We start from the raw sequence: 11,110 nt of genomic DNA, 5'->3' as shown, positions 1-11,110 counted from the left end.
TAACTTATAAATGGATTAAAACAGCTGATGAGACATTTACTAACATAGCACAGAACATGTTATGACATTCAAACAGCTGATGAGACTTTTACTAACATAGTACAGAACATGTCATTACATTCAAACAGCATGTCAGACTTTTACTAACAAAGCACAGAATGTTATTGCATTAAAACAGTGAGCAGACTTTTCCTAACAAACCACAGAACATGTTAATACATTAAAACAGTGAGTCAAAGTTTTACTAACATAGCACAAAACATGTTATTACATTCAAACAGCTGATGAGACTTTTACTAACATAGCACAGAACATGTTATTACATTCAAACAGCTGATGTGACTTTTACTAACATAGCACAGAACATGTTATTACATTCAAACAACTCGTCAGACTTTTACTAACATAGCACACAATGTTATTACATTAAAACAGCGAGTCAAACTTTTACTAACGAAGCACAGAACATGTTATTACATTAAAACAGCTGATGAGACTTTACTAACATAGCATAGAACATGTTATTACATTCAAACAGCTAGTCAGACTTTTAGTAACATAGCACATAACATGTTATTATATTCAAACAATGAGTCAGACTTTTACCAACATGGCACAGAACTTATCAACTAATTAAAATGGTGAGTAAGATATTTACGAACATAGCACAGAACTTAACAATAAATTAAAATGGCAAGTATAGTAAGACATTTATTTACAGGGCACAGAACCTAACAACATATTAAAACAGCAAGTAAGACAATTACTGTCACAGCACAGAACTCATCAATATATTAAAACAGTTAGTAAGACATTTACCAACATAGCACAGAACTTATCAACAAATTAAAACGGCTAGTAAGATGTATGATAACACAGGGACCTACAGTTAACAGATTAAAACAAGTGTTCTTTAGGGTTACAAAATAATCGGTTTCAGTTGTGGACCAAGGCTCACAGTTGTGGACTCACTGTTCCGAGAGGTTCTGGGCTCAATGGGTCGAAACCCGAATGAAGATCGGAATGCAGATGATAATCATGGCAATTAGAAAATCCTTCCATTGTTTAGGCCTTCGAGGTTAATATGGTTTTTCGCACAGATTGAGGTAAACAACCATTGTGAGGTTTATAATGAAGACAACGATAAGTTTCTGATGTAGAATTATTATGAGTTGCAACATCCTTTAAATGTTAATATATAGTACAGCTGTTGTACTTTAGCAATCGCCATTACTGATTAATAAAAAATGAGATTTCTGAGAAATACTCGTGTGTGTGTGTGTGTGACTATGTGTATGTGTGTTGCTGTGTGTGCGCGTGTGTTTGTGTGTGTGTGTGTGTGTGTGTGTGTGTGTGTGTGTGTGTGTGTGTGTGTGTGTGTGTGTGTGTGTGTGTGTGTGTGTGTGACTATGTGTATGTGTGTCGCTGTGTGTGTGTGCGTGTGTTTCTGTATGTGTGAATGTGTGTGTGTGTGTGTGTGTTTGTGAATATATGTGTGTGACTATGTGTATGTGTGTCGCTGTGTGTGTGCGTGTGTTTCTGTATGTGTGAATGTGTGTATGTGTGTGTGTTCCTGCATGTGTGTGTGTGTGTGTGTGTGTGTGTGTGTGTGTGTGTGTGTGTTTGTGAATATATGTTTGTGTGGCTGTGTGCATGTGTCTGTGTGTGTATGTATGTGTCGGTGTCTGTGTGTGTGTTTGTGTGTGACTGTGTGTATGTGTCGGTGTGTGTGTGTGTGTGTGTGTGTGTGTGTGTGTGTGTGTGTGTGTGTGTGTGTGTGTGTGTGTGTGTGTGCGCGTGTGTGTGTGTGTTATGATTGCCTTGGAGTAATTCCCACTCCCCCCTTCGAAGTTCATGCCTTTGGATAAATGGACATTAAAGGGATGACGCCCATCTTCGGGTGGATTTTCATTTTTCATTCAAATGCTATAACCGCCACCCACCTCCCCCCCCCTCACTCCCTGCTGCCCCCTATTTCTGGTTAATATGATCTTCGTGAAGGGCTCGTTGGTGTTTTACAAATGTAGTTTTAAAAAAATGAACAAAGTTATTTGTAAAAGTTGTTTTAAAATGCTGAATTCTAATCAAGCAGAGTAGTCTAATTAGGCTGATTCCTCACGGCACGAGAAACATGTTAATCATCACTGTGACACCAAAGCTCCTCATCAACGTCACAACGAGGGAACACCACAGGTGTGCCACAGTTGCCCGTTCCACCGGTGAGCAGTGACATTCATCTCCACGTGAGTAATCAAAGGGAGCCACTGTCACGCAGTCACAAAGCTGTTTGGGTATGGCAGCCCACCTTGGGGGAGAGGCCACGACGCCGCTAAAAGCTAATAGGCTCCGATGATGCGGAAAGGCGCTGAGCAGACGCTTTCTTGCCGCGCCTCGTCCCTCGGCGAGGCGCAGGCTTAACGGCAGGATTGAGTCAGGTGGCTCCTGAAAGCTTTTTCTTTCCTCCCCCATCTTGATGGGCCCTCAGATGATCTGTCATTTCGTGTAAAAGCTCAGTGCAGGACGTTTTCATTGGGCTGGCCCTGAAACGTGTGGCCAGTTGCCTGGGAAGCAGCAGCTCGCATTGGCTCTCTGTCTGGTTTGCCTCCAAACATGAACGCTGATTACATGGTCCACCGGTCCAGGGCGTTTCCTGTGTTTCGTGTAGGGGGTGGGGGTGTTTTCATCATGGCTTTCTCCAGCTTGAATGGCTGTCAAAGTTGTGAATGTGATCGCTTGCCGGTGCATTACGTAACATTAGATTACATTCATTGAGTGGATAAGCTAATGGACATCAATAAATGGCCTATATGTCGGCTTGCTTCCACATTCGCTTGCATTCCTCACTCACTCGTTCATCCCCATTTCCCTCATGATTTTCTTGAGTCCTGTAAATTAGTTCTTTCTTGATGTTCATGTTACCTGAATTTCACCAGCAAGGTGTATGTAATTGGAGTGTCGTTGACATATTGGGTCAGAGTAACTTTATTAAGTACAGATCAAAAATAATTAATTAAATAATTGAATATGCAATCTGCATTCACGATATGATTTCCTGTTTCCATCAAAGAACAAAGGGGTGTTGGAGGGGGGAGGAACTCTGGTCCTGACTGTCACATCAGAATACAGCTGCATTACATCATCACACGTAGCTGAAATTTAGTTCGAGCTTGACAGGTCCATGACAACTCCACATATCAGAAGATACAACACTAAACTGTTCAAAATATATTGAAGTTAATTTTGAAAACAAACTTTCCACTCAATTCGGTTGTACTTAATTATAATATCGTTATGCAAATATTGCATGCTGTTTTCCTTGTAACGTTCATTATGAGGCTGTGAGCATGAATTCCGGATGGTAAAACATCAGGACATGAGTATGGACAAATATCAGATGCACCAGACTTCCATCAATTAGCAGATTTCCATTTTTATCCTCTGCTTGCTTAATATTGACATTAATGCAAATCGGAAGGAAATTATTTAATGGAGGAGAGTTTATGAGGGTAGAGTGGATGAGGGGTTAACTGGTTTGTGGTGAAGGGATTGTCATCAGTCTGGGGTACATGCGTTTACTTGTCAGCATGGTGAATAGCTCATTATGCATCATTTTACGATACTTTTGCATGTTATTATGATTATTACTTGCAAAATTTGAAGCCTTTTCAAGTATATTGGTTGGTCTTGTGCAGTAATCTGTCTTTGTCTGTCTGTCTGTCTGTCTGTCTGTCTGTCTGTCTGTATGTCAGTTGACTGCAGGTCACAATTTTAAACTGATCTTCACGAAACTTCACCACCTGGTAGAATTTGTCATAAGCAAGAAGCCTATTGTTTTTGAGGTCAAAAGGTCAACAACTTTGTCAAATCTCTAAAATCTTCAATTTTCATCCGATTGACGAGAAATTTGAACATGATTTGCATATCACGTCACTGAATTCAACTGCTAATTATTTTTGAGGTCAACATAATAAAAAAGGTCAACATAGGCCTAATTTCTGAAATTGTCAATTTTCATCCGATTGACTTGAAATTTGAAGAGGATTTGTGTAATGATCATTTAATTCAACCACCAATTATTTTAAGGTCAAATTTGTTTTCTCGATTTCATAAGTATCATGTTACACATGACATCTTTCTTATTATTACCTTCGCATTCTGCGAAAGGTTATGTTTTGGTCGCTGTGTATTTATTTATTTGTGAATATGTGTGTTTGTTTGTTATTCGCATAACTCAGAAAGTATTAAACCGAATTGCATGAAATTTGGTGGTATGATTCGTGAGTATCCAAGGACGATTTGATTAGATTTTGGGAGCGATCGGGTCAAAGGTCAAGGTCATGAAAAGGACAAAAACACTCTTTTGAGCATAACTTCCTTCATAATACAGCTATCGACATGCAACCACCGCCATATTGTTCCATGACGAGATACCTTTCGGATATGTAGTGTCGGATTTGACATAACGTCATCGGAAGTGCGTCTAAATGACGTCACAAGATGACGTAAATTTTCAATTTTCGACCTCATCAGTTTTGATCATACCGTTTTGTAGGACTTACCTTAAGGACGTCACACACCAAATTTGACTTCGATCGGACTGACCGTTATGACGTCATTGACGTTTGAACATGACGTTTTTCAATTGTGGCTAAAATGTCCTGATATTTTACATTCAAATATCTATATAATTTATAAAGCAAAGTCTCCCAAATCCAGGCATTAGGATCAGTACCAAAATATCTGTTTATTGATGTACAGGTTTTGCCAATTAACTCTGTAGTCAAGGTCACACTCAAGGTCAAAATATACTTGTAGGCATAGCTTCAGATCTGTAGGCATAGCTATTGACATGAAACCAACGTTAAAACGTTCAGTGAACTACGAGCTTTCAGAATGGTAGTCCCCGATTGGACGTGACGTCCCCGAAAGTGCGTCAAAATGACGTCAAAAGATGACGTCATTTTTCAACTTTTTAATTTTTCAGTGTTTATCATTCCATTTTGTTGGACTGCCTTCAAGGAGGTTACACACCAAATTTGACGTCAATCGTACTGACGGTTGTGACGTCATGGACGTTTTAAAATGACGTTTTTCAAATGTGCCCGGAAAAAAGTTGCGGCGGCGAAGGTATGCACTCTACCGAGTGCCCGTTCTAGTTATTTATTGATATCAAATCAAGATACTGTAGGTTATTTCGCTGCAAACCTGGCTATCAGTTACAATGGCTACAGATGTTGTTTGGCTCTTTTTGCAGGTTTTCCTCATTGTTACAACAGCATCACATGTTGGCAACTTGCAATTATTACTCCGCACATGCGAAGCGAAAAGCAGGGTTAAGCATTTGGTTCATTTCTGTCTGTCTGTCTGTCTGTCTGTCTGCTCTTCTATCTACAAACATCAGTTTATGATTGAGGAACAACTTAATTTCAATTGAATGTTATATTTCTAACACAAATCCAAAGACGAACTTGTAGTATAGCAGTACTTTGGCTCTGACTTTGTCCCGATCGCACATGCAGAGAGGACTGAGCTAATTTTTTTTAAGCTGTCTGTCTGTCTGTCAGTCAAACAAAACTAAAAATCATTTCAAACAGGAAATTTGCTGTTTTTAAAGACATCACAAAGGACACAAACAACAAGCACGAATAAATAATGTAACATGTTAAATAAGGTGGTGTAATTGACACTGCATCAACAGTGGTAAACTTCTGGAATGTTTTTTTAGATCCTCGTGGAGGATCTCTAAGTCTTACTCACGTTGTTCTTGTGGACTTTTTTGTCTCACAGCCTACAGTTTTCATCGAAACTTCCTGAAACTTGGCGTATACATGTAAAAAATACCCTGCGCAGACAGTGACGGTCTCCGATTTTGAATATTCCTCGTAGAAAAAAAAGTTATGACGTCAAAATATCTCCATTCATGGAAATCGCCTAAAAAATTATCTCCGAAACTAGGCAAGCTTTTTGAATTCTGTTTGCGGGAATCGAACAGGGCATTAGCAGAGATTAATTACCGCACATATGATACATCACTATGACGTCATATCAATTTTTATGACGTCATATCAAAATTTTATTCCTATTTTTGACATTTTTTGTTTCACAACCCAGAGTTTTCATCGAATCTTCGTGAAACTTGCCATATATATGCAGAAAGCCTATGCGCAGGTAGTAGCCATCTCCGATTTTGGAAATTCTTCCAAGAAAAAAAGTTGACGTCAATATCGCCACTAATGGAAATCGCCTATACCATTATCTCCGAAACTAGGCAAGCTGTTTGAATTTTGTTTGCGGGAATCAAGCCGGGCATTAGCACAGATAATTTATCGCAAACCTGATACATCACAATGACGTCATATTCGTTTTTATGACGTCATCATTAAGAGGACGAGGATCTTAGCTCATTCGAACTTGTTTTTATACAACCTTAAAAATATTTATTTTATTTTAATTGAATTATATAGTTGAATACTGCAGAACACAAATTGCTTTTTTGCCACTTTCAAAACACTTCTGTTTCAGCAGTACTAGGACAAAATATTGCGACATTTTTTTTACATCATCAAGACCAATCAAATTTGCCACTCGTAGACCCAGTCAGGCTGCCATGTTCTTGTTGTATTATATTGATAACTGTCTTTTTATGCATCAAACCTTGAAGTTTTTGGAGAACAATTATATCGACATTTGTGAAATCACAAGGCAGGTATCTCGATTCCAGAAAAATATCAGAAAACTTTAGCTTTTTTTTGTTAACGATGTGTAAATGTTGACTCAACCAAACCAGGCCAGGATTGTGGAAGGGAGAAAGATGGACAGTACCATTCCAAAAGTCATACATATCCAAACCATCCCCCAAATCAACTGAAACAAGTATTAAAACAATTTAATAACATCGATGGATTTAATCCTTACCAAAATAACAAAATACATAAAATATTCTGCATTTTATTATTATTTTTAAAACGATGACCACATTGTTTTGTATATGTGGTAATCCACATCATTGGCTGAACCAAAAGCCAGGATTGAGGGAGGAGTGGAAGAATGTACTATAAGCAAAATTTAATAACATAGATGGATTTAATCCATACCAAAATAACAAAATATTTAAAACATTAAGCATTTTACAACTTTAAGAAATTGCAGAAACAAGAAAAAAAAAAAAACAGAGGGATGAAAACTCAAAAAACAACCAAACAAGGTAGGAATGACACCACATTGCGATGCTACAATGTGACACCACAATCCTCATGGATTACCATCACACCATCTTTTGATATTTTACTTTTATTATGGGACTGCGATGGATGAAGAAGAAGAATAATATGAAAATGACACCACATTACGATGCCATCATATCAAACAGCATCACGATATCTTTTGACGTTCTATCACAATTCCCCAACAAAAGTAAAATGTCAAAAGATGTTGTGATGGTAATCAATAATAGTATCGTGGTGTTGTATTGTGGCATTGTAATGTCATGTCATTCTTCATTGTTATTCTTCTTCTTCTTCATTCTTCTTCATCCATCACAATCCCACAACAAAAGTAAAATGTCAAAAGATGTCGGGATGGTAATCCATAAGAGGATTGTAATGTTGTATTATGGTGTCATTCCTACCTTGTTTGATTGTTTTTTTTAGCTCACCTGGAACGTAGTTCCAGGGAGCTTATGGGATGGTGCGTCATCCGTCAGTCTGTCTGTCCATCCACAAATACTATCACTTCTTCTCTGAAACTACACGTGGGATTTCAATGAAACTTTACCACAACCTTCATCACCTGTGATGCACCAAAGTTTGTTCATGACATTAGAAAAATCAGGGTGTAAGGGAGGGTTGCCACCCAAAATATGTATTTGCTTTTTTTCTCCAAAACTACACACACAATTTCGATGAAACTTGACCGCAACTTTCATCACCCGTGATGTACCAAAGATTGTTCACACCATTAAAAAACAAATCGGAGTCTCAGGGTGTCTAGATGGGGGGTTGCCTCCCAAAAGGGCAATCTACCCTACCATGCTCATCTCCCCCACCCCAAAATCCTAAATCTTTAAGGTTTAAACCACTCCTTACCATTTTTTTTGGGGGGGGGTTGCCCCCAAAAGAGGTATTCGCTTTTTTCTCAGGAACTGCAGACACAATTCCAATGAAACTTAACCACCACCTTCATCACCTGTGATGTACTAAAGTTTGTTCATCTTATTAAAAAATTGGGGTCTTGGGGATTCTACCTGGTGGTTGCCCCCAAAAATATGTATTTGCTTCCTTCTCTGAAACCACATACACAATTTCAATGAAACTTGACCACAAGCTTTATCACGCATTATGTACCAAACTTTGCTCATGGCATTAAAAAAATATTCCATCGGTATTTACTTTCTTCTCCATTACATATTTTGTTGGTCATCCATGCCTACCAGTGGTTCCCTGGTTATCTTATCCAGCCGCTATCAGGTAAGTGCCCAGGGGTATTGCTCCTATGTTTTGAGATTTCATCCCTCTATGTTTTTACTTTTTTTAAATGATTTTTTTCTTGTTATAATAGACGAGTACGTACTAAATAACCACAGAAATTCCATGTTATGTAAAATGTGACTTCAACAATATTATGCACAGCATAGTTAAACATTGTTACGAATTTGGAAGCCTTGTGCACACAGACAGAGAGCCGTCCCCCTATAGCTCAGTTATATCGGTAAGTGTGTATTTCTAGTTAGGGTCCCGTCCCTTGTTTAATGGGTAATTAAATGTTCATGTGCTGCGAAGTTATTTTGATAGTCAGGGTTTTCTTTTATTTTTACACCCCTGATAACTACAACATGCCTTCACCTCGCTTCCTCACACCGACACCATTGCCTATGTGCGTGTCAGCACGTATGTGGGCGGAGTTCACAAGACCTGACGTCGCTCTCGCCCAATCAGGGAGATGCGAGCGAGTTCCCCCGGCGGTCGTCCAATGAGCACAGCACACAGGATAATATTACTCTGCCTGTTTGGGGGGGCGGACATCCGCCACGCCCCCCGGTCCAATCAGCGGACTTGGCGTCATTTGTGGCCAATGGGTGATGACCGAACCACGCTTGAAAAGGGGAAGAAGGAAGAGAGAACAAAATAATCTGCGCCCCATCTTCTCGTTGTTGGCGTGGTCTGTATTTGGCTGCCCTGGACCGTCTTCTGGCGACCGGAGCTCCGGGAGGGGTTGGACGTCCAGCCGCGCGCTCGCGGCCAGGTAGCCTGCCATGTTCTCGTCCCTCAGCTTGAATTCCCTCCAAGCCGAAGGGATAATAAAGACCATTTAGGTCTGTTTATTTTGGTGTGCGTCTGTCTGTGTGCCCGTCTTTAAGTAGGAACTGTTAAGTACTTTCGCTGTCCATAATTTGCCTTGCTTTAGTCGGTTTAACTCTGCTCTTATGTGTTCCTTCCCCACCTATTGTAAATAAATATCCATGTGTTAAATGTATCAGCTCGTTTGTGTGTTTCTTCCATTGGTTTAACACGATGCGTGTTGGGTGATTAAAAAGGCCGTTGCTGCTGTAAATGTATGTTTGGACCGACGGAACCTCGGTAACCATCCGCTCGGGTTACGCACGGGTCGAGCACGGAAACGACTCGTCCCGTTTGAGTCGCGTCGAGGGTGTGAATACTCGGTAGCTCGCCACGTGGGTCTAGGTATTTTGAAGTTTGGCAAATAACCCTGTCCCACATGGTGGAATTATTGACGATTCATGGTCCTGTAAGGGACCCGTACCCACGGAGTTTTCCAAAAGGTATGATCTAGATTCCGGGTGTTCGGTAGAGTCGACCCTACTGCTCCACCTAGCGGTCGTGCTCACAACCGACGCCCGGCTCCACAACAATATCAGCGGAATTTAATAGTGTCGAGCTTTGTGCTCCTTTAAGATGTACCTCCCCCCGACCACAAGTCCTCAACCCCTCCTGTCCAAAGTGTTAATCCCCCTCTCCTCCCAAACCAACTCTCTGCCCCTTCTCTGCCCCCCACCCGACTCTATCCTTCCCTACACATTACTTTGTTATTCAAAGTCGGAGGGCATTCTTATATCATTACATGTTATTTCTTCATTATCTCATTAAAAGGGTTTGGGGTGTGAAGTGATAGTCGAAACAATGTCACATTCACAATCCAGTGAGATATTGTTACGAATTTGGAAGCCTTTTGCACACAGACAGTCAGCAGTCCCATAGTTCAGTTATTTTGTTAAGTATATGTGGATATTTGGAATCCCTCCCCTATGTCTAATGGGTTAATTTCATGTGTGCACTGTGGGTTTCTTTTATAGTTAGATTTTTTACATCTTTAAATCTGCCAACGCCAACAAAACCCTCACTTCACTCCTCCTCCCACTCTGCGGGCAAACAAGCGCTTCACCCGCCCAACCTTCACTTCACACCACGGCGCCATAATGCACGTGTTTCTGACTACGGAAGTGGGTGGAGCCCCCTCGCCTCGGAGCTCTGACTCCGCCCCATCAAGAAAGAATGTCTACCCTGTTGACAATGGGGAAGGCAAAAGAGCCTCTCTCAGGGGAGGAGCACCGAGACGCCGACACGCTCCTCCTCCAATCACGGCTGGCCACCACGCCACCCAAAACCCCTCGTCCAATCCGGAGGCAGGTTACCAGAGAAATTTATCCCTCCACCCCGCACGGCGGTGGGGGGGGGGATAAAAAGAATCGCTAGGTGCTCAAAGATGAGTGGGGGTCCTTTTCCGGTCGTGCCTTGGTCATCTTGGTTCCCGTCTTCGTTCCCTGTTCGTCATCGTTCGTTGGTGGCTGGTGGTCCATAGGATCCTGGTTGCTCGCTGGATTCTGGCTGTGGGTTCGAGTCCCACCGTGGTGGTTTGTGTGCACTCGTTGGATTGTGTTTCGGGTGGAGCGCTCGAGCTGGGGACCCCGATCCCTTTAACGGACTCCGAGCTCACAAGTGTGAGTCGGCCAGACTGCACGAGGCGGCCAGGTACCCCACCAAACTCCAACCCCCAGCTTGCCTATCCTCCGCGGCTGGAGGGTCCGAATAAAGGCCAGTTGGCTCCATTTCTTTTTGGGTGTGTGTCTGTCTGTGGCCAGTCTTATAAGTAGAAT

General features: G+C 41.2%; 1 long non-coding RNA gene across 1 annotated transcript in view; it reads left to right on the top strand.

Annotated features, from left to right (window-relative positions):
* Positions 1-1,997: 1,997 nt before the first annotated feature.
* LOC147015366 (uncharacterized) overlaps positions 1,998-11,110 on the top strand; it is a 41,046-nt gene continuing 31,933 nt past the window's right edge. The window contains exon 1 of the long non-coding RNA XR_015050302.1: positions 1,998-2,243. This is a non-coding gene — a long non-coding RNA (uncharacterized LOC147015366). The remainder of the gene's footprint in view (positions 2,244-11,110) is intronic.

This window comes from Eptatretus burgeri, chromosome 12, assembly GCF_056783735.1.
Source record: "Eptatretus burgeri isolate ZD-2024b chromosome 12, Ebu_testis_v1, whole genome shotgun sequence".
NCBI classification, from domain to species: domain Eukaryota; kingdom Metazoa; phylum Chordata; class Myxini; order Myxiniformes; family Myxinidae; genus Eptatretus; species Eptatretus burgeri.
The sequence above is the reverse complement of the archived record's forward strand: the minus strand, read 5'-3'. Positions and strand labels throughout refer to the sequence as shown.